The following is a 5206-nucleotide window of genomic DNA, read 5'->3' on the forward strand; positions in this document are numbered from 1 at the left end:
GCAAATGGAAAGCAGAAAAATAAGTCAAAAGGCAATTCTAGAACTTAAACACCCACAAATCGAGCACTTAGACAAATGCAGTGGAAAAGGGGGAACATGTTTAATTAAATAGGTACTTTACCAATGAGGCCATCCGGACCGGCGCATTAGACAGGAGAAGACGCTCAACCTCATTAATCATGACGGAAGTGAGCACTCAGGTCCCGAGGGGACCCCACTGCAGACTGGCCAGAAGAGCCAACATTAAAATGCCTGACAGTGCCAAGCAGGGGAAACCGAAGCCCTCTTACCCTGACGGTGCGAGAAACGGCAGTGCAGCCTCTTTGGGAAAGTGCTCGGTATTATCTACCGAATGGCCCAGAAATTCCCCTCCTCAGTGTCCGCACACACGCACGTATGCTGTGATTTAACAGCGCTACTCATAGTAGCTAGAGCGAGGGTCCAACCAAATGACCGTGGCAGGCAGAAGGCACAGTGTTCCGGTGTAGGGGGACAACGCAGTCCCCCAGGCAGCAGCCAGACGAGGCGCTCCGGCGACGACCAGCTGTTGGGTGGGCCTTTCCTGACAGGGAACAGACGAAGCTACTCAGAGAACACGCCGTGTATGACTCCCTCGTACCCATTCAAAACCAGGCCAACCTGCTCTATGGCTTTAGCACTCAGGATGCCGCTTCCCCTGGGGAAGTGGGTGTGGAGTTGGAGGTGGGAGGACGTGCTGGGGAGACCCGCCAGCCCCCGGCGGTGATTACGTGGATGTGTTCAGCGTGTGAAAATCCATCGAGCTGCTTACCTGTGGTTTGTGATGTGAGGATTCTATATGAATACACATTTAAATGTAAAGTTTATTTGAAGGAGCAATGACACAAGTCTAGAAGACACCCCCTCCTCATCAGCCCCGGCGTTGCTCTGGCTCAGCCCTGTCACCCTCTGGATTTCTTTCTTTCTTCCCAACGGTCTCCCCACCTCTCCCCTTGCCTCCTGCGGTGCTGATCACAGCAGCACAGCCAGAGGGGCCCTTCAAAACATACCTCAAATGCTGCGTGACGGGGTCCTTCCTTCCTGCCTTTCTGACCCCACTTCCCACGGGTCTGTCTGTCACATCACACTCATCCTCAGAGCAGGGCATTTCCACTTCCCTCCACCTGGAACGTTCTTTGTCCCGACTGTCCCTTGCTTGTGTCTTTGTCACTGAGCCCTCAACCTGAATCTTCTTGGAGTCTTGCCTGGACCGCCCCCTCTAAAGCAACCAGACGTCCCTCTCACCCACTTCAGCTCTCTGCACCACGTCTTTCAGTCACGGACAACTTCCCTCCATCCTTCCTTCACATCCGCTCCCCAGGATGAAACCTACAGGGGCCCACAGTCCGGCTCATTCCTGCACGATCCTGAATACCTCAAACAGTGTTTTGCATATGTATGAACACAATAATTAGGTGTGAAATGAATCAAGTAAGTTTGGAAAATGCTGCCCACTATTTATCTCTCGTGTATGCATTTGTTAGCATATTAATGTTCCTGAGGAGTCCCGCAGTAAAAACAGAAACCTACTTGACCTTCACCTCGCAATTCCCAGCCCATTCTGAACACAAGAGCCCATTTTTGCGTCGTACCCTATTGACGCCACTGCCGGAGATGCTACCCCCAAGGGCTTGTAGCCGTCCTCCCGGGAGCCTCCTCGTGGCCAACGGTGGGCTGAACGTCGTGCACACGTTGCCTCCGTCTCCATGGCAACCCGAGGGCCTGGGCATCTTTCTCCCAGCTCTGACTACGAGGAAACGGGGCCGTGCCGAGTTGGAGAGGGTCCCCATGGATGTGGGTAACACACAATGAAGCTGGGACAGGACTCCGCATCTGCCTGACGCTAAACCCCGCTCTTGCCCCTTCAGTTGGGTGAACCCAGTGGAAAAGTCAACCCAATGTGGCTCGACTTCCCATCTCTGCCTGCCTGGGAGTGGAGGGAATGGATGGATGGCTAAGATCACGTCTTCCTGGAGAAGATGAAACCCCTGCTTCCTCTTGTACGTCTGCACCCTGGGGATGTGCTCAGCGTCAGAGCCACGGGGCACGTTTCCCATCACGTCTTCACAGCCTCAAATTGCATTTTATGAAAGTCTTGGCCAAACAGGCAGGAAAAGATGGCAAGACTAAGCAAATTGCCAGTCTATCCAAGGGGATAATTCATTAAACTGGCAGGTTAGTCACAGGAGTCTGCCCTGCGCCGCTAATGAGAAGGCATTCCAGAACTTTCTCTCACTCGTGCTTTAATGCTTGCATTGCACCAGCTCTCACTCAGCATCTTCTCCGCCCCACTGTTTGTCCAGATGTGGGAGACACTGCCAGCCGTCCCCGGGAGCCCTTTCCCAGGAGAAACTCCCCTGGTGGCACAAATGAGGCTCTCACCAGACACGCAACGTCACCGATGGTGACGGCTGGCCCTCTCCTTCCCTTCTCAGGCCTGTTCATCTATAACTGAAGTGAGTAAGCTTCCTCAGGTCTTGCTGTCTCATGGGTCCTCTTGGGTCTGAGATGATGGGCGGAAGCAGAAATGTCAAATTCCTTCAAGAGGCACCATGGAAACTGCAGACATCCTCACACAGCCTCAGAGTCCAAGCTCCCTTGCCCAGAAGAGCTGAGAAGACCCCTATAGGTCACGGTCTCCAGCACTGTGGACTCGGGGGGCAGCTATCACTCTGCCACAGGGGCCTGGCCTCTCCCCACTAGATGCCGGTCACACCTGCCCACCTCTCCCAGTTTTAACAACCAGAAATACCTCCAGACGGTGCCGGATGTCTTCTGGGGAGCAAAAGTGCTCCCGGTTGAGAACCACTGATCTGGATGAGTCAAGATTCTGAAATATCAAATGTTTTAAAAGAAACGGAGATAAATTAGTCAAATAACGTGTTGAATCACGAAAACTACGTGTTTTCTCTTGGTGCTTATTTTGATAAAAACATTCACTTCTTCCTCATATAACGTTGAGTGTGAAGCCGCACGCTCGTCCCTGCCCATGTCGGGTCCCGGTGCTGCAGTCTAGCAGAAAACCAGAGAAGACAGACGGATAATTGGCAGATCAATTATAGATAAGGTAAATGGTGTGTCCCTTCAGTCCTGGCAAACGAGCAGCCAGTTAAAGGGAGTCAAACCCCGTGCTGCGATCCTGTTTGCATTACGTGTTTGTCCGGCCAAGCCGACTGTTCACCGCAGCCCCTCTGTGAATTACCATAAACTCCAGGTGAGTGGTGTGCGCACAAAAAAGTCTTTCCCTCGCTTCCATTTTCCCGGCAAAACCAGCTGGGAACGGCCTCCGAACAGCTGGGGGCTCAGCTCACGGCCAGCGTGGCCTCCAGGGGCCCCCTCCTCTGTCGCAGCCTCGCACGAGGCCGGGAGCAGCTCTCCAGAGCTCTGCAGTCGACACTGAAGGGGTCGAAGGGCCTGGATTTCAACCCTTCTGCCCTCCCTGTACTTTATTTATAAGGTGGTTCGTCCTACTTTTGACAACAAATTTCAAAAAAAATCTCAACAGCTTGTCTGTTAGGACAGGGCGCGTAAGGGAATGCGAGGGCTTGTTTTTTTCCAATAAAATCTGTTTCAGGAGAAAATAGAGGTGATTTCACTGTGTGCACTTAGAAAAAAAAAAGAGAGAAAGAAAACTAAAAGTCTGACAAATCTGAACAGCGGTTTCAAACACCACCTCCAAATGGAAGCGGGTCACCGGTGAGAAGGCGGCCCCGTCTGCTCCTCCCGCCACGTGCTTCTGGTTCAGCGGCATCAGCCCTCTGCAGAGCGAGCGTCCGGGGCGTCCCGTCAGCAGCCGCTCCCCAGCAGACTGTGAGCATCGCGGGCCCGCCTCCTGGTCCCCGCTCAGACTTTCTCCAGCGCCAGGTCAGATATAAAAGCATCAAATAGCCCAGGCAAAAATCGATGCTGTTGGTCAGACGTGAAAAGCAAAGTGGCCTGCCCACTCGCATGTGCAAGGTTTTCTTCTCGGACCTTCTGCTGCTTCTGATCAGATGTCCATGGGATGCCCTTCATCTGAAGGACGCGGCCTCCAGAGGTAACAGAGTGGAAAAGGTGGAAGGAGAGAACATTCTGGAATTCTTGCCTGCCTGCCTTTTCAAGTGGGTCCCTCCTGTGATCTTGGGAGGTGGATCACGGCCACCTCCTGCTAGCCAGGAGGCAGAATGGAAGTTCATAAGATCAGGGCCCCACAGGAGAGAGGAAATAAGGGGCAAAGGGAAACAGTTATCACTGTGCTGGTTTTTCCACTCCAAGGCTATTAGGCAGAGGTGGGGCCGGACACACCAAAGTCTCCGAGAGGCAGTGAGGGGTGCAGAGACATTATTGACAACAGTCCTCCCACCCTGGATGCTGAGATGCTGTGACGCGGGGCCCTGCCTTCTCCATCACCCCACAAGAATCAGAGCAGGATTAGAGCAATGACTGCAGCCCAAGGGGACTCGTGCTGATGGCTGGGGGGAGGCAGAAAGAAGGACAGGAGATGCCCTTTCCTCTGCCCCACCAGTGCCCTCCAGGTCCACCTGCAGCCTCCCTCCCACGGCATCTGTTCTTTGTTCTTTTCACTTGTTCGCTTAGAGCTCCATGTGAGCATGCGTTGGGCATAAGGGTGTAGAGTAAATGTTCTTCTGCAGCAAAGTTATCTCACTGTGGAGCATAATGAAGATGACTAACACCTCCCTTGCCTGTAAAACACCAAGCACCAACTGCTTATTAGATATTATAAATGAATGGCGGCTCGGTTAATGCTGCTGACTGCCAGTTTCCCTGCAGATCAAGCAGAGTCAAGCAGATTATTCAGGACAGCAAGGGAGCACGTGCCTTGGCGGAAATCAAAGGGAGCCGAGAGGTGAATGTTGCTAAGGTTTGGGGTCTGGGTTTGAGTGCTGGCAGGTGGGCTCTTCAGCGCATGGGCCTGACTGGGATGTTCATGATGTAATAGCACAGGACCTGTGGACACAGCCAGGCCGGGGGCTTGGACCAAATTTTGATGAACATACAGTAGTTTGATGAATAAGGATGCTTGCCCAGCTGGGAAACCTATGGTTCAGCTAATCAGAAATTCAGGGTGCTGCTGAAGCTTATGATTCGGTGATTTTCTTTTTACAGCCGCATGTTCCTGGGCAAGAATTTCTTGGGACAAAACAGTGAAGTTATGTTGGGGCAAGTGCCTTAGTTCGGGTGCTGCTGG

The sequence above is a fragment of the Vicugna pacos genome, chromosome 13 (assembly GCF_048564905.1).
Source record: "Vicugna pacos chromosome 13, VicPac4, whole genome shotgun sequence".
NCBI classification, from domain to species: Eukaryota; Metazoa; Chordata; class Mammalia; order Artiodactyla; family Camelidae; genus Vicugna; species Vicugna pacos.